This window comes from Nyctereutes procyonoides, unplaced genomic scaffold, assembly GCF_905146905.1.
Source record: "Nyctereutes procyonoides isolate TBG_1078 unplaced genomic scaffold, NYPRO_anot_genome, whole genome shotgun sequence".
NCBI classification, from domain to species: domain Eukaryota; kingdom Metazoa; phylum Chordata; class Mammalia; order Carnivora; family Canidae; genus Nyctereutes; species Nyctereutes procyonoides.
Genome location: NW_026575135.1, coordinates 42,978,293 through 42,997,658, shown reverse-complemented (window position 1 = coordinate 42,997,658; position 19,366 = coordinate 42,978,293). Strand labels below are relative to the sequence as shown.

The window sequence follows — 19,366 nt, the reverse complement described above, 5'->3', positions numbered from 1 at the left end:
AGAAGCAAAGACCTCTTAAATCTGGCTTATAAATCATGGGGACACGATATTAGGTATGATTCTCATGTTATACTCAACTTCATCATAATGCAATATGTATTCAAAATTCTTGTTCAAATTCACAGATATACGCATAAAAAGAGATTCAAATCAATGGATCACTCTATACATGAATCAAAGTCTTGCAATCAATCAAAGCAGAAAGAAGTAATCTAGAATAATGATTTCTGGTCATTTTTACCACTATTGAAATATTTAAAGCTCAAAAAGAATAACTGGTGGTATGTCTGAAACTATATTCACTGATCCAAAAAATACTTTATTTCTCCTTTATTCAGTTGTTAACAGGTGACTTTGTGTTAATTGCTATAAAACCTGGAATTACAAGGAAGGAGAAATAAGACACTATATTTGGTTTCTATTTAATGGTTACATTAAAATCATAGTCCTTTTTTATTTTTATATTCGGAGAAGTTGAGGCACAGAGACAAAGTTAATGATATACCTAAGGTCATATAACTATTAGATGTCTGAAGCTAAGTTTAAGTACATATATACTTAACAAAAAAGAATAAGCTATTTTTAGTATACTGTAGAGCTCCTTTAAAGGGGATACATATTCAACCCCTTCAATAAGAGTGAAAAAGATAAACAAAAATAATAGAGACATAGGAAGTCAAAGAATAAAGAACTATATGAAAGATCATTTTCCTCTTTCGTGGTCCTCTCTGGATCTCTATATCCGTTCTGTGAAATTCAATATCAGAGGTCATTACCAGCATGACGAGATGCAATTTGAATAATAATAATTTAAATTAGCTTAAATTAAGGATGTCACAAAGAATACTCCTAATTTTGACTGCAAACATAAATTTCCCAATGTATGGAAGCAATGGATAGATTTTGAGGATATCTTTGGCTACTCTTTAAAACAGCCATCTATTCATTAAAAAAAATAGCCATCTATTGCAATAAAATAGTCACCAAACATATGCATTTTAAAAAATCTTTTACATTAAAACTTATTGTATAGGGGCACCTGGGTGGCTCAGTCAGTTAAGGGGCTGCCTTTGGCTCAGATCATGATCCCACAGTCCTGGGATCCAGCCCCAGGATTTATCTCTCTTGTTGACTAGGACTCCCTAATCAGCAGGGAGTCTGCTTCTCCCTCTCCTTCTGACTTTCTCCCTGCTTGTACTCACTCTCTCTCTCTCAAATAAATAAATAAAATCTTAAAAAAAATATTGTATACATCCTTTATTAGGCATATGGTCTGGGGTAAGAAAAAGCATATATTTTCTCTTTTGCATTAGCTTCCTTGACAGTAGACAAGATACACACTCCATTTTGTCCTGATTGCTAGGAACCTTAGAACTAATTGTTGGGCTTTTGTCTTTTATTATCTTTGTTTGTGTGTGTTTATATGTGGGTGCATATATTTTTATTCTAATATACCACAAATAATTTTTAGCACTTAGCTTGGTACAAACAAACATACAAAATAAAGATGTGAGAAATATTTTGGTTTTATAGCAGATGCTCATTTTAAAAATATTCTTTGGTAATACGATTTATTAAAAATGTCTTAAGACAGACCCCTTTTTCCTCTCTTAGTAATTGATATCATTAACTCAAGTTTATATTAATTTCTTTTTATATTATTATTTTTCTTCTTTCTCCTTTTAAGAAATTTTCACCTCTTTAGCAACTTTGTTTATTAAAAAAAAATGGAGATATTTTACTGTGTGACCCTAAGGGATATTTTAGTGTCATCATTAAACTTGACAATGAACTAAGTTAGCATGCCTTGCTGAGGCACCATAGTTGCAATTAATCTTAAGTAGAATGTATATGGTGGTTTCAGTTTAGTTCTTAATGGGCTATACTGTACATAATAAAATTACCACAGATAATTGATGAGTAGTGTTTAATTAGCAGATGACAGCCTAATTTTAAAGACTACAATATCTAATTTCTCAAAGACATAATGATTCTTGAGAAAAATATACAAAGCATAGGAAAAATAGAACGTGGTATACTTATTTAGACTATTTAAGCACAGACCACAAGGGCAAATGGAGGGGAGGCTATTGACATTTGAAGTGCTCATGGACAGTAGTAGTTGAGAGCAAATTAGGGGTCTGGCCGCCTGGTCTCAACACCTATCTTCTCTATCTTAGCTCTGTTGCCCATAGAGCAGAACCTAAAGCAAAGTTCTCAGTGCCTTCCATTAATTCACTCAAAAATGACATGAGGAAAAAGAGACATAAAAGAGGCAGAGCAAGTAAAAGAATGTGTTATTAAGCTGGCCATCACTTAGTATCAAGCATGAATTCAAACTCATGAGATTATCATCCAAAAGATAAACTTCTCTCAGGATGTTTATTCTCAGGTTTGGAATAGAATTTATCCTCTGGCTCCCATCTATTAATGATCAAATTTCACCTACTAGATTGTGATTTCATTTGCATTTCTGGGTTCCATATGTAGTGGTCCAGAATAGACCCACACATCATTCTTCAGGGAATAGGAGAGCGCCAAAGTAGGAGATAAATGGTTTTCAGATTATCCATGGGATAAAACACTATTGGGTTATACCTGATGAAGATGGCTGGAGTCCACACACAATGGATTATCAGACTAGTGGTTCAATCTGGAGCAAAGAGTCAAAGTTTCCAGAGTTAGTGAGGTTGAGACAATCTCCAATAACACATGACAAGTGTCTGTTTGATTAGTTATCAGATCTATTGATGCTTTCCTTAATATCCAGCTACTGAATATAATATGGCACCTCCATATTTGTAGAATCTCACCCAAGAGGTGAGATACATTCCCAAGAGGTGAGATATATTTCTAATCAGTCATGAAATTTCATTTAGGAGCAATATTTCCTTTAAGCCAGTTCAACTGTGAAGCAGGCCTCATTTTATTTTTATATCAATTGTCGACAGGAAATACTCTCAGAAGGCCATAGGTATTACCCTGAAGGAGAATGTCAATGCAATTGAGGTTAATGATATGGACGTTCTAGCCACCTGTTCATCTGATTTTCTCATGCTTTCTAGATCTCCTCAGATCAAATCTCATATACCATTTGTATTGTACAATGGGTTACTACTTTACACTTCCAAACTTATGACTCAACAGGTTTAATAACACCCAAGTTAGGATGAGAAAATGTGGTTACATAGGCATCTGGTATCCCATGGTCAGGATCTTTCCATACTAGGACCTAGTGGAATATTAGAATTCATTTTTTTCAATGAAAATTAATTTGTTGGCTGTAGAAAGCTTGACTTTGCTCAGCAGTCCATGATTCTACACATCAATTTTTCTTACGTGGACTTGCCAGAGATTCACTACAGCATTTAAAATATACCATAGATACCTCTAGCACTATCAGATCTTCTGGGTCACATGCTTTGAGTGATAGAGCAGTTTGCACCACAGTCTTGACTTTGCAGAAAACTTTCTTGCTGTTAGTCCTGCTAAAAACTGTTGTTTTATGAGTCATTCAATAAATGGATCATAACAGTATTTTGAAGTATAAGCTGCCTCAAAAAATCCAAAGAGGCCCACCAAGTACTGTAAGTTAGAAATGTGAGGTACATTAAATTTTTATTCATCTTAAAAAAAATTATTCATCTTAGAAAACATGTTAAAGTTGACTTGAACCCTCTAAAATATTTACTGATATGGCAGGCCCTTGCATCTTCAACAGGATTTTTTCTTCACTCTCTGGCATTCTGATATCTTCCTAGGGCTTATAGAACACTCCTTATTTCCTGATTTTGGGTCCAATTAGCATGATAATTGGACCCAAATAATTATAATAATTATAATAACCCAACATGATGTTTTGCAGAATAACAAGAGCATATCATGAGCATGAGAAGTAACAGCCCTCCCCCCAACAAGTGGTGAATGCTGTCCCTATCATGCCGTCCCTACTATGTGATGGCAAACTAGTTTTGGTCTTCCTTTCTGTTGGAATCAAGAAGAATGTAATTGCCAGATAGATTCATGTGTGCCAAGTGCCAGGAGAAAGTAGTATTGCAACAATAAATATAACATATTAAGCATGCAGTTGCAGTTGGATCTGTATCTTACATAAGTGTGAGGTAGCAATTCCATAGCCATCTATCAGTCTGGATCAATTTTTTTTGATTGACTTTTTTCTAACAGTCGTAGCAGATGAATTGAATGGGAACATCATAGGAGCCATTACTCCTGTTTTCCTTAGGTATTTGATGGTGATGCTTATCATTATAATTCCTGCAATATGGTATTGATTTTATATAATCTCTAAGATAGAGGAGAGCTTTTAGGGTTTTTCTTTTTGTTTGTTTTTTGTTTTATTTTTAGGGGGGAAGGTTTTTTTGGGTTTTATTGTCTTTATATGAGGGGCTTCAAAAATTTGCATGTCTTCCTTGTGCAGGGGCCATGTTAATCTCTGTAAAATCCCAATATGAGTAGATATGCTGCAGAAGTAAGCACAGGTTTGTTTTGACCATAGTGGTTCTTACTCCACAGGTCATAGATCTATGTGAGGATTCTATCAGGTGTCAAGTATATCAGAATTCGACTATCCACCTGGGGACCAGGGAAATAACTGCAGTTTAGTTGTATGGACATGTTAGATACATTGCATTGTGACACAGTCTTGGGCCAACACTCTATCTATCATTATGCACCCAAGGACTCTACTCATGGTATTTCAGTTCCTCCATTACCAGTCTCAGTTCAGAATCTTTATTTGTCAATCCTTAATTTCTGTTTCCAGCTATACAGTTTGCTGCTATTGGCCACAAGTCCTTTTTGGAAAAGATCAGAGAAGTATTTATCTAACTTACTTGCAATAATATGACAAAGTTCATTCTCAAGGGCACCTGGATTTCCCTTCAACCAATGGCTTCTTGGTCTGTGAACTGACTTAAGTCTGGAATTTTTGTGAAAGAACCACAGCTTTCCATTTTAATGGCTAATGCCAATTATCAGTTCATAAGCTGGTCTTTTTGTTGTTGTTATAGTTATATAGATCAAGAAACACACTACTCCACTTATCTATCTTTGCTCTAGGACACTATGATCTATTTGCCATCATCACAGATATGTATACCAAGACACCCTGATTTCTACTATAGCCATGTTAGCTATTAGAGTATTTAAATCTATCTTGCTTATGAACATTAAGTGCTTCCACCTATAATTTTCCAATCCAGAATCCAATTATTTCTACTTACCCTGCAGAGCACACTTCCATGGCATCATCTTCCATTGCCATTCAATCCTACAGAGGACAGGAAACATTAAGTTGGTTTATCCTTTACGTCTTAGCAGTATTTCTACATTGCATCATCCCACTAAAGGAAATGGCCTCTCAGAATATTATGGGAAAATAGTTTGACGTTACATTCTCAAGTTGTACGTAAAAATCCATCCTAACATCTCTATTTCCTTGAGTATTTCTTTCTCCCTTCATATTTTGGCAAGGAAGTACTACTAACACTCTCACCTCATTTACTGTAGGCTAGGATTGTACCCAAGCTTCAAAGAATCACGCAACAGAAACTGAGGACTAACTCTACTTTTTGTATTGACTCATTTTAGGAATGAGTGGCTCAAATTCAATAAATTCTCCCACATTTAATAAATTCTCCCCAGCTCTTACCAGTGCTGGTCAATGCCTCATGGCTGAATCTCTGAGCAGTATCTTGGGCCACAGACAGCTGCCTCAAGAAGTTTTTCTTCCACTAGAGGTCAGTCCATTTAAAAACTGTTCTATGAATTAATTCAAAGGCCCTTTCCCTGGATTCAATTTCAGACAACTTTGATGGTCCAGAACTCTTTATTGGATTGACTGAGACCCCTTCTTCAACTGCATCACAGTACTTCACTTTCTCCCTTTGCCCAATCCTGTTCTCACTAGATAACCAGTGATATTTCCAAGAGCACTCTTCAATAAAAGCTTGCATGCAAGTCTTGATTTCAGTGTCTGTTTCCCAGGGAAGTTAACCAATGCCAAACTTAATATTTTACAGTGATGTTCTGACACTTTTAGGATCTACTACCACAATTATCCCACATCTATCCTGTACATATTAATCAGGTCCCACAATTCCAATTAAATGACTTTGTCCTGGAGAGAGTACTAAAGTCGCTTGCTTTGTAAGGGGCCTGGAAATAACTGTTGACTGGGCAGCTACTGAAGAGCACAAGCAATATTTGGGATGCATTTGCTTCCATGAGGTTTTCACATGTACTTCAAGCTAGAAAAACTGCTCTCTTCTGTCAAGGGGGAGAAACTCTCTCCGCTTTTGTTCAGGAAAACATGGAGTTCAAAATTCTCAGTTCTGTCCAAAAAAAAGTCCCCATCTCAATTCTCAAAATCTTGCTCTTTTCCAACTGCAATCCTGAACTACATAGACAAGATCTCTCAAGGCAACGTATTTGGTCTCCGTCATATTTCTTTCACATTTAAAATTAAATCTTGGGTCTGATTTTCTGCAAAGTGCCCTGTACCCATAGATGTTAAGGCTCTGCATAAATGAAGCCAGAGGCCCTCTGGTTGTCACAGAATGCCTCGAGTTGGCAACTGACTGCTCTTAGCCTATAATTTTCTTTCAAAGATTCCAGTATCATTAACAAAAGCAGCCCAGTCCACAGGCCTGTAATTATCATTGTCCAATACCATATAAGCACGTAGCCACTGCAAATCCTGAGGTTTTATCTTCCACCTGCACCTTAGCCCAGTTAACCACAAGGGGAAGCCATAGTAATTGTGATATCATGGTATGCCAGAGCTAATCACCAGCCTCTGTAATACTAGCAAAAGAATCCCTATTACAATGGGACTGGTCAGTAATGCAGCTTTAATAAATTATCCTAAGGGTCCACTTTCTAGGGCCATTGCTGATATCAACTGTCTTAGACTGTTTCTTAGAAACAGAGCCTGAAGCAAAGACTTATGTGTTGATGCTTTATTCAAGAGTATGATCTTTGGGAGCAGGAGTGAGGGCAAAGAAAAGTGAGACAGGGAAAAAGAGAGAACTGATACAGGGGTGAAATCTCAAACTAATCACTATGTAGTATTCAGTGTGATTGATTGCTTTATCTCTTGGGACTATTTTCCAAGAGGGCTTATTCTTGACTACTCCTCAGGACAGGCTATGCATGGGAGAGGAATGGAGAAAAATGTATTCTCTTCTTGCTACTGTCTTCTGTTGGTCAAAGCTTTACCTTCAGGGTTGTAATTTCTTCCCACTCCTAGTTTGCTTTGGTTTAGGCACCAGATGCCCCTCTGGAGTCTTATGTCTCACATTAACAGGAAGTCTGGGAAAAGGACAATACTTATGCATTGAGTCTATGAGGAGAAAAACAATACTGTAGCCTTTTGAATTTGGCCAGAATCCACACAAAGGGGATTTTTGTGGCTGTGCCTGAGGGTGAAAAATTACCCAAATGCCTTTGGAATAGGTAAAGCAAAGAAGATATGAAAGAACATTTAAATGCCACCTGATAAAACTACTAACTTTGTGACTTTTTACTTTGTACCTTTGACTCAATTGTTTCCTCTGTAACATGGAACTGATAATTGTACTATTTTAATTGGTTGCTCTATGAATAATAAGATATCTTATTTATAAATTTTTTTTTACAATTCTTGGACCACACATTATTAACTATTGTTGCTATTTCTATGAAGGAAAATTCTGGCAACCTAAAGGAAAACTTGAAATACCTCTAGTTATTATTTAATCCTTTTGTAAAAACACTATGCATATAGAGTACCATAAAATACTTGCTAAAGAATTTGGGGTATTTTATGTCATGAAGCAGTGAATGAGGGAAATGCTCATTAAATGCTGAGCCTGAATTGAGTTTCTTATTTTTACTTAAAAATAGAGATAACCAAATTGCTACATAACTAATATAAAGGGAAAGAACATTTTTCCCTTCTTTCACCATTTCTGTAGAAATAGAAAAACCCAATCATACCTCTTTCTAGATGCAGTTTGTACTAAATATGATTGTAGACTAGTATATTTGGAGACTCTTTCTAAATTAAGACACCTACTCATATATACATATTAGAGATCAGGTGATCAGAGATCATACTGCATATCAAGATCTGATATGCAGTATGTATTCCTTCTCCTGTCAGCAACTTAGTATACTCTTGAGAAACATCTGTCTCATTACATGGTTAAATTATTTAGGAAATCTAACCTCATCCTTGGATCCGGGGGTGGGGGAGGAGGGGATGTGATGCTGCTCTAGCCAATCCACACATTCAATTTCTCATAGTGAATGAGTATCTTTTCTCGGCCTTTTGGCTAAGATCAAGTGTAGCCTCATAATGATTGACTCAGAAAGACTTACATCACCTAAAGCAATTCAATAAAGACCAATCTCAGTATCTGTTGGAGACATGAGTATCAGGGTTACTGAGAATGTAAATATGAACTTGAAGTTACTATCTACATACTTCCTCTTTGTTTGGAATTTCTGTCTGAATGATGGTAACAGAGTAAATGCAGATTGAAATTATGGCAAAAAGGAAAAAAATGAGGAGGTGAATTTTTATGACAATGTTTAAAGCTTGGTTCCAAACATACCTAGAGCTTGTATTATTCTTAGACTGTTCGGTTATCAATACTACAATCAATGCTACTCATACTACTTTGATTTAGTCTTCTGCTATCTGCTATCCAGTGTATATCGGTTCACTATTTGTATATTTTGGTTTGTTAGTTGTAGTGTATGTAGCTATTGGGAGGATGTTAACATTGGGAGACATTAGATGTGGGGTATGTAGGAATTCACTGCATTATCTTTACAATTTTTCTTTAAATCTAGAACTATTATAAAATAGAAAGTTTATTTTTAAAGGTATCCTACATAATACAAATCTGGTTTGTTATGTCACTACCCAAGGTTAAGTGGATCCTCTTGCTAATAAATCTGCACTTAAGTCAAAAAGATGAAGGACATGCATTTCTCTAATATTCACAGTTGGGGAATATTTGCTCCCTGGACCCTGTAGAGATAAAAATTTCAAAACATACTCTATATGGTCAATTTTGGGCAAAAAATTTCAGTAAAGAGGAGATGAAAGAGAATGAAAAACATAATATTTGAATCGTTCTGATTTATGGTCTAGTAAACAATGGTTAGCTTTCTATCTAGATTTTCTAGTCATTTTAATGTCTGCTCTATTTACACAGTAGAATACTATAACTAAATGGAGGATCCTTATTTTGTTTTCTCTGTCAATCTTGTATCAATCAAGGCTCTATTTTTAACGTGGCATTTTCTTATTTGTACTGCAAATTTATATACTTTTTCCCTCAGAGTATTTTTTAAGATGATTGTATATTTAAGGCATAAAATAATACCTCTTCCTCAAATAACAGAGAATAAGGGATTTTTTTTAAAACTGCTGTTAACTCAGTTATGTACTTTCTAGTATACAATTAGTATATAACCTGACAGTGTTCAATAACCAATTTCAAAACAAAAACAGTGTAACTAAACAGAATACACTTAATTTAAAAATTCTAGTCTTATGTCTTTTGTAATGTGGCTTTTATTTAAACTGCTTTGATCTCTATTTTTAGGAGGTTTTTTTTAATAGAAAGGATCTGGTTGATTTCATATAGGGTAGGAAGTATATCTCAAAAATTTGTGAAGCTCTTCATGCTTCCAAAGCATGGTACTTCTGTTGACAATATCAATACAGTCCAAAAGGAATACAAAGAAAATGAAAGGTGATATTTATAAACTGATATTCTAAATAAAATGTTGAAGTTTATGGATTTAAAACTAAGCATTGCTATGAGAAAAAGGACTGCCTTACCATTTTCCCATTGAAAGTATTATTGTCTGGGTTTGAATGCTTTAGAGTAGAAGTTCTAGGAAAAGAAGTAGTAGAAATAAATGAAAATATCATCACCTCTATTTCCATAGGATTTTAGAAGAAAAAAGCAGAGGTACAAGAACACTAAAGAAATATAGATCAGGGCATCTATGTGCCCTGATTTTTCCGCCCTGGAATTTAATGCATGTAATGTTTGGAGAGGCAAAGTTCAGTCTGAATTTGAGGCCAATTCTGCATGGGATTTGTCCAGCCAATCATTTGGGATGCAAGGAAAAGACTTGTACAGAGTGCCTCTGAGTTAATATTGGAGGCCTTCACGTAATTGGGAGGTGGAACAGTGCTGTTGGGCAAAAAGAAGCCCTACTTATACTTCCAAATACTTCCCTGTTCCCATGTGTCCCTGGAACACAGAGGATCAGAGGGCAATGTGGTGAAGAGCAAGGCGATCTCATAGTAGATGCCACCATTAGACTGTGGCTTGGATGGGAAAAACAGCAAAAATTTAAAAGGTTAGTTCAACCTGGAGGATTCCTAGAAACTAAGAAACAAGAGAAAATAGGAAATTATTTGCTGCAGAAATCAGCAGCTCCTGTTAACAGAATTGGGCAAAACCACAGCTCAGGTAAACAGCTTAACATACCAGCTAATGGCGCATCTGACTCTTTCCCCATTGTCACAAAATCATGTCATAAGCATGCCTTATTCTTATCTATCCAGATGACATCTTAAAGAATATAAGGGAAGATTGATGCATTTGAGTCACCTAAGACACGTATTCTGATATAAAAATTTTAATATTTATATTTTACTGAGATTAGCAAATAAAAGTAAGCTTCATTTTCCTTTCCTGCCACCTCACCATGGATGGAGTGAGAAATGTGGGGTAGTTATAGAAAAAGCACAGAATCTATATTTCCTTTGCACATCTGAGTGTAACATGAGTCATCCTGCAACACTGAGAAACACATGTTTTCTGACTTCTCAATTTCAGACTACTTCATCTTCAGGTCAGCTAAGCTTCTCTTAATCTTCAGTTTTGCAGACAATTTCTAGATGCAATCACCAAATTCAGATGGAATTTTGGCACCAAATCTAACTATTTTTTCCTGTTGCTATGCTACAGACATCTCGAAACAGCTTCAGATAGTCATTGTCCTAGATCCTGTCATTCTAGTTGTTATATCATACTAGTTCTATCATGATTGAGTTGAATCTTATTTTCACAGATCTTCTTTCCAACAACTTCCTCGAAATAATTCTTGTAACTTTTCTTGTTTTCTCCCATTATTTTCCAGCGTATTTCTTATTGCTGGACTCCAAGCCACATTTAATTCCGAGATGTGTCACACTTTCCTATCTCCTTTCAATCAACTTTCGCTCATTACAAAACTGGCATTCCTGAGACTTGTGTGTATACGATCATATTAAAATAACTTTCCTACATCCAAAAGGCACAGATGGGAGATACATAAAATTAACTGGGAAAGTGCTTATTAATTACCAGGAAACACATACAGAGCCAACAACACAAATTTACATGCAGGAGTCAATTAACTAATGATTAGGGACACTCAAAGGTCTGAAAAGTGTCACACCTTCTGATCTCCCTTAGGTCAAAAGCAATCATTCCTACCTCCTTGTCTCACAGCACATTAATTGCACCTCAAACATACACATACTTCATACCTCCATCCCTTACTTTTGTCTTCCTTTACAACATTCCTACATTGTATTCATCTTTTTCTAGCACATTTTTAGGGCACTACTTTGCAAGATGTAGATACTGAATACTGTCTGTAGAATTGAATGGCAAGTAATTTTATGCCTTTGTGTGTGTGTGTGTGTGTGTACATGCACACTGTAAGCGAGACCCTTAGATATTAAGTTCCTATAAAATGATCTCATTAGCTGTATGCTTCTTTTGTAAATGGGAGAGAGAGTAAAGCAAAAAGAAATGAAAAGAAAATCTACTCAGATAGGAAGAGATTTTTTTTTTCCATTTTCTGAAGTCTCAGGCTGAGTGGTATATATGACCATAGCCTCTTGTGAGAGATACCATTTGGCCAATAGAAGATTCCCTGAATGTCATTAACTATGGGTTATAGGATGTGTTTGAAATGAATGGTAAGGCTGACCTAAAACCCTTATGTTTATGGGAAGGAGGTGGCAAACAAACATTTCTTGTGAGCCTACAATGTATCATGTCTATGAAGGGTATGCCACTTACATTTTTTTTTCATTAGGAAGGCATGACAGTCTGTGTACCAACTGAAACATCAATATATTTTACCTGTACCATCAATATATTTTGCCAAAATAATCACTCAAGTAGCTATTTATTTCCATCACAGCAGTGGTTTTGCAACAGTGTTTGATTTGTAACCATGAGATCAATTGATTCCAAATATTTTTCAATAATTTATCCCTTAGTCCATATCTCATTTCAGTTTTCCCCACTAGTCTTCAAATAAAGAATCCCAGGTCACCCTTTCTCTTAGACATTTTTTTTCAGGTCTTTCTCTTTTTGACTTCTAATTGATGGTAATTCATTGTGCCTCTGAAATGGTTTATCCATCTTAGAAATTTCTTTACAAACTAAATCTCTTCTCAGCATGCTCCCTTTACCTCCTTGAAAGCCAATTTAACCAAACAGCAATGCTAATTAAAACTCCTTTTTGCAATAGCATAAGTCATGCACATTTTACAAGGTAGCATAGAGCATCAGGTGTTGTTATTTCAGGTGTAGCATTTTATTTTATTCTGTTGTGAATCCAACTTTTGTTTGATATATTCATTTATTCCTCTTAAAGGCCTCCACGGTGTCAGGCACTATCCTACGAACTGGATGACTCCTGAAGATATAAAGGCAGCCATGGGAGAGCTTAAAGCATGATAAGGGATTCGAATATGACTGGAGTGAATGTGACATATGCTGGGAGAGGGGCTTCTACCAAATATTCTGGGGCAAAGAATGGAATGACTAACACTACTATGGGCTGCAATGGGTGCTGTGATGTACCACCTATAAATTTCAGATCTGAAGCCCTCATTGCCCCTGTGCCAAGCTGCTAACAAGTCTCTAAGAAATCCTTCCTCAGGAATTATCCTCAGCCAGAGGATCCACTTTGGCCAAGGTGATACTTCTTCCCCATATTCGATATAGTTCTATGACCTGTTTCCCTTTGCTTAGGTAGACATCGTTGAATATCCGTGCTGGCTGTAGATCATCCAGGTTGACAGGCCAAGGGCTCTGTTGCAACTGTATCACTCTTCAACTTCCCTGACCAATACTTCTTTATTTCTTACATGGATTGTTGCTGAAGGCATCCCCAGTAAACCTCCTACAAATAAACCTCAGTCACAGTGCGACAAAGAATCCAACCAACAATGGGATTAGATCAGGTTAAGTCTCTAAGTCACATTGAGAGCAGTCCAAACAAACAGAATTGACATGGTCTGGTATTGTGTTTAAGGTATAATTAGAGGTTTGCTATTGCCGAAGAAAATATACAGAGCCTGTTTATGTGGTTGTATTAAGGCATGGGCAGGTGGTAGTGTGAGGAGTGGCTGGCATTGAGGTTCACGGTGTAGGGAGAATGTTATGGTGAAGAGCCACAGGAGCTGAGCTAAGGCATTAGCAGAGGCTTCAAAGCAAAGGAATATTTCCCACACATTTCTTCTCCCTTCCCTTGTATTCCCTTTCACTATTATTTATATTCCCCAAATGAATGAGAACATACAATGTTTGTCCTTCTCCGATTGACTTACTTCACTCAGCATAATACCCTCCAGTTCCATACACATTGAAGCAAATGGTGGGTATTTGTCATTTCTAATGGCTGAGTAATATTCCATTGTATACATAGACCACATCTTCTTTATCCATTCATCTTTCGATGGACACCGAGGCTCCTTCCACAGTTTGGCTATTGTGGACATTGCTGCTATAAACATCGGGGTGCAGGTGTCTCGGCGTTTCATTACACCTGAATCTTTGGAGTAAATCCCCAACAGTGCAACTGCTGGATCGTAGGGCAGGTCTATTTTTAACTCTTTGAGGAACCTCCATAAAGACTCCTAACTCTGGGAAACGAACTAGGGGTGGTGGAAGGGGAGGAGGGCGGGGGGTGGTGATGAATGGGTGAGGGGCACTGAGGGGGGGCACTTGACAGGATGAGCACTGGGTGTTATTCTGTATGTTGGTAAATTGAACACCAATAAAAAATAAATTTATTATAAAAAAACAAAGCAGAGGAATAACATATGCATATTTCTCTAAGGAGGTAATTGTAACGACTGTGTGGGGAAAGAATTTGAAGCAGTTTGAGAGCTTTTAAGGTAGGCCATAATGAAAGAAAAAATCTAAAAGAATGGCAATTAAGATTGATTTCTTAATCATCTTAATGGCATTAAGAATGATTTCTTTTTTTTTTTTAATTTGTATTTATTTATGATAGTCACACACAGAGAGAGAGAGAGAGGCAGAGGCACAGGCAGAGGGAGAAGCAGGCTCCATGCACTGGGAGCCCGACGTGGGATTCGATCCCGGGTCTCCAGGATCGCGCCCTGGGCCAAAGGCAGGCGCCAAACCGCTGCGCCACCCAGGGATCCCCATTAAGAATGATTTCTAAAAGATTTCTACAAGATCTGATGACTTACTACGTGAAAGGGTTAAAGGAGGATTGATGTCAAAATAATTTTAAAAATTTTAGATTGTGATACTAGTGAAGCTATTGACAAGGAAGTAAAGGGATTTGGATTATATCCTTACATAACTATTTTTTACCATCTTCAGAACCCAGTGCTAAATATATAGAGAAACAAAATTCAGAGAATCATCAAAATGAAATGAAATACTTTTATGTAAAGGCTTTAGAACAATGCTTGGCACTACATGTATTAGTTTGATAATCAGGTGGGTCTTTGCTACACAATTTATGGATGGACAGACATGCCACATTCTACTAATTATTCCATCACTCTTTGAGAAGTTTGAAAATGTCTTACAAATATATCCTTGACATATTTTATAAGCTAAGACCCAAACAAACAAAAATTTCAAAAGAAATTTTATCTTATATTTTATTTTTAAACCATTGTTACCTACACTCTTCTTTCCAGGGGCTTGTGTCATATTTGTGAAATCAATAGCAAAAAGCAAGTACTTCAGTAAGCAGAAAGTCAAGGACAGCCTCTAATTCTGCTCTGCAAAGTGTCTAGTGCTCTAGAGGCACTTAAACATAAAATGATGTCTTTATTTCTCCGAAGCCTAAAAATATTTTAAGTTTTTAAGTATCATCATCAAAACTTGAGTCTTCAGTACATGTATTTTTTTCTTTTTATTTTTTTTTTTTTTTTTTTTTAATTTTTTTTTTTTATTTATTTATGATAGTCACAGAGGGAGAGAGAGAGAGGCAGAGACACAGGCAGAGGGAGAAGCAGGCTCCATGCACCGGGAGCCCGACGTGGGATTCGATCCCGGGTCTCCAGGATCGCGCCCTGGGCCAAAGGCAGGCGCCAAACCGCTGCGCCACCCAGGGATCCCTATTTTTTTCTTTTTAAATAACAGTAGCCATTTTTCACTGAATGCCCCATGTGTGCTAGGCAGTAAGTGAAAGACGACTTTATAAACATTGCCTCTAATCTCATTAGTAATCCTAAAGGATTTTGATTCACGTGTTTGATTTCTACTTCAGGAGTAGGGATGTTGAATAACTGGCTTGAAGTCAATGCAGACCTCAGGTTGCAGAGTAGGCTTTCACCTGGTGTTCTATGCCTTCACAGCTGACTAGCTAAGTCATCCCTGAAAACTATGCTGTCAATCCAAGATGCAAGACAAATGGAGATGATGTCTGCAGTCTTTGGTTGTTAATTCACCAGACTGCATTTTAGGTTACACAGCACAGTGAAAAATAAGTGGAGGAGGTTGAAATGTGGCAATTTTTAGGTTCCTGCAAAAGACTGCCTTTAAGGACTGGAACATGCTCAATAATAGCTCATTTATTTCTCTCTGCAGACCAAGGAAAGGAGAGGGTAGTTAGTACAATTGCAATCAGTGGAATCTAAAAGGAGTAATGCGGCAGCCCGGGTGGCTCAGCAGTTTAGCGCTGCCTTTGGCCCAGGGCCTGATCCTGGAGACCCGGAATCAAGTCCCACGTCGGGCTCCCTGCATGGAGCCTGCTTCTCCTTCTGCCTGTGTCTCTGCCTCTCTCTCTCTGTCTCTCATGAATGACTAAATATATATATATTTTTAAAGGGATAATGCAGAATAAGTCAAGAAAGGGAAGCCATCATCCCTGTGTAGATAATCCACTCTGCATTGCCTGTGTGTGTTGTCATCAAAGCCTCTGATACTTACTCCATTTTATCTCAGAGGTTTAGTACTTTTTTCTCCCACACCCAGAAGAATGTGTGTTAGACTTAGTATGATTGATTTAAATATGGCTGCTACTGTTGTACCTGTCACTTAACTGCTAACAAAAGTGCAGTCATACAACATTTCTGCTGGGCCTTTCACCTCTCTTCATATAAGAACTGTCTTTCAAGTGTGACAGTGGTGGGCAGTATGAACTGGGAAAGAACTTTGAATGTCAACCTCCTACTCACAGTGGTTTTATTGAGCCATACCGATTTTCATAGCTTTTAACAGTTATTAGAGGCATTAAAAGTAATCAGGAAATAGTATTGCTGTTTTGAAAGATACAATGGAAACTTAGAAATATTTATTAAAGGCAATAATTTTCATTTTATCAATAAAATATTGTTAGTTGAATTTCTTTGCCAAATAGATGAAAATCAATAGATCTGGAATAAAATATAATGATATTTACTTACCTCATGCACTTTTGCTACAATCTTATAACAGGAAAATATAAAAGATGAGCAAAAATAGAAATAGGCACCTATAGCCCCTCTATTAGATATAATTTAGGATAGCCATTTTCAGATTTATTCCTTAAGTCTTATTTTCCCATCAGCCCGGGTAGCGCAGCGGTTTAGCGCCACCTTCCGCCCAGGGCCTGATCCTGGAAACCCAGGATCCAGTCCCACATCGGCCCCAGCATGGAGCCTGCTTCTCCCTCTGCCTGCGTCTCTGCCTCTCTCTCTCTGTTTCTCACGAATAAATAAATAAAATAATAAAAAAAGGACTTATTTTCCACTAAACCCACATAAATAAAAAATAATTTTAAAACTTTAAGAAGAAATTTTAACTTAGCGCCGATAAAAAGACACTCATTTTTATCAGGTACTCTATTTTTATTACTTCCATATACAATTCATATTTTGTTTATATTAACATGCAAAAGTTCAGCTGCTGGATAATTCTGAAATCAATCATGTCTACATAAGTTATCTCTTACTATTCAGGAATTATCTATTACCTCCTAGTCAATTACAGCAACTCAGACCCCACGATTATCATCACTATTGATTTTACAGATAAAATTAAGTTGAACTTAGATTTTTCTTACCAAAATAAATAAGTAAATAAATAATAAATAAATAAATAAATAAATAAATAAATAAATAAATAAATAAAATAGGAAACATAAGGGAAAAAGACTTGGTCAGTCACATTGCATGCTTTTCAATCTACTTTGAGAAGTATGTTAATACTATGACATTCTTTTATTTACAGCTTTATAGAATAAAGTGGATTTTGTTGCTAAGGAGCTCAAAATGACAGTTGCCTTTCTAATCCATTAGCAAAATGTAAAATGCAATGCTGAATGTCACTATTGCCCTCTTAAACTGCACTAAGTATGGTTTTAATATTGATTCTTGCACATGTCTTATACATTCACCAGCGTTCAGTACTTTTGATGACAGGATGTACTACAAATCACTCATATCTTTCATCTTGATCTTTAGATATACATTTTTTATTATATTGCCTGTCTTCCCTCAGTCAGAATTACAAATGCATTTTACGTGTTGAGGAAAGATAGCTTTATTAGTGTAATATACCAGGAGAAATAGAAAGAAGGAAAAGAGAAAAGTGAGAAATATAGCTATCTTATGGCCTAAAGCACAAATATTTAAAAAAATGATAATAATAGGAAGAGAAAAAAAGCCACATATGAAACATAACCCATTAAGGTGATTTCAGAAACAATAATAATACCTTAAAATTGTATAGCAATTTAGTTTCAAACTACTTTTATATACATTATGTCATTTGCTCTTCAGAACCACTCTGTGATATCAAAAGAGGAGTTATTTCCTCTTATCAAAACCCAGTAACTGACCAGTAATTATGAGAGATTATGTGATTTGTCCCAGGTTGTGGGCTAGTAAATGACAGAGTCAGGATGTGAAAGAGTGTTCTTATTCCTGGCCCAATAATTTTACTTTACACTCCACTCAGGATATCTTCTGTTCATTATAAATATAAAAGTTAAAAAAAAAAAAAGAGTACACGAGCCAAGAAATGTACCCTGCTCCCCTTTTCTCATTTTTTCCCCTCTGGTATTCTGTAGGAAAATGTTCTAATATAAATTTTGCGTAGTATAAACCCTGCTTAGTATTCATGAAGAATTTCTGATTCCAGGTCATTTCTATGAGCACTGCCAACTAATTTGTTTTTGCTTGTCCTGTCATTATAATTATAGTGTTCTGTTTACATGTAAGGTATTATACAGTGATTGGCTAAATTATCACTTGACCTTTCATATTACTGTTTATATTGAATAGTACATAATTAATATTCAATGATAATAATATGACTCTACCATACTGATAAGACATTTTTTTCTTGATTTTAATTCCTTCTACTACCTTAGAAACAATAGCCATAGAAATCATATTTATTTAAATTTAGATTAAAGGAAGATTTGATACATTGCTCTTATAATCTGATCTAGAGACTAGTAATGCCCATTAGATTGACCCATGAGTCATACACTTTATACTAAATATGTCCCTTTCTAGCCCACTAGATCAAATGCCATAGGGTGATCAAATGCCATGGGCTATATGGCTTATCTAATTTTGTATAAAACCTGGACTTGTGGGCACCTGGGTGGCTCAGTCGTTTAAAAAAATGTCTGCCTTAGGCTCAGGTTATAATCCCAGGGTCCTGGGATCGAGGACCATATCCAGATCCCTCCTCAGTGGGGAGTCTGTTTCTCCCTCTCCCCCTGCCCCTCCCATTGCTCATGCTCTCTCTCTCTCATTCCTATCTCTCTAATAAATAAATATAAAGTCTTTTTTAAAAATCTGGGTTTGTTTGGTATATGGTAATATTTCTCAAATGAATGTGCATTATCAATTATCAAAAATCATACACAGCTTAATGAAATTGTTAAAATGTGTGCATTGTTTTACACCAAATATTGGTCATTCTTTGACGTTCATGACAACCTCAAAGAACCCAGTATTAGGGTTTTGTAGGTGTGGATGTGTTTGTGTATGGCAAAATTGGCAAGATACTCAACAAACTCATTTCATCTTTCTGTATCTATAGAAAGACCATAATTCACATCT

General features: G+C 36.2%; 1 non-coding gene across 1 annotated transcript; it reads right to left on the bottom strand.

The window, feature by feature from the left end:
• Positions 1-4,393: 4,393 nt before the first annotated feature.
• Positions 4,394-4,497, bottom strand: LOC129495366 (U6 spliceosomal RNA). The gene has a single exon (XR_008661523.1). It is a non-coding gene; the product is annotated as a U6 spliceosomal RNA (small nuclear RNA).
• Positions 4,498-19,366: the final 14,869 nt, after the last annotated feature.